A 377-nucleotide genomic window follows, 5' to 3' on the forward strand; every position below is an offset into this window, starting at 1 on the left:
ACAGTTCCCAAGCTCAAACGCAGATTCACGATTTATACGAGCCGTTCAAATATATATTGTTCCACTAAGACTGTAACTCAGCCGGCTTACCTGCACATAATTCTGCCAGACTTTTCCACAGCGGCGTAAATACTAGGTAGGGGTAGGTGGATGGAGGTGGGGCAGAAAGGAAGGGTGGAGGAAGGGGAGGAAGGGGAAGGGTGGAGGAAGGGGAGGAAGGGGAAGGGTGGAGGAAGGGGAAGGGTGGAGGAAGGAGAAGGGTGGAGGGGAAAGGGAGGAAGGAAGGGGTGGGGGAAGGGAAAGGGTTTGGAGAAAGGGTACTGAGGATGGGAGGAGAGACAAGATGGGGAGGGGTGGCTGTGGGATAAAACATGATG

The sequence above is a fragment of the Penaeus monodon genome, chromosome 20 (genome assembly GCF_015228065.2).
Source record: "Penaeus monodon isolate SGIC_2016 chromosome 20, NSTDA_Pmon_1, whole genome shotgun sequence".
Classification (NCBI taxonomy): Eukaryota; Metazoa; Arthropoda; class Malacostraca; order Decapoda; family Penaeidae; genus Penaeus; species Penaeus monodon.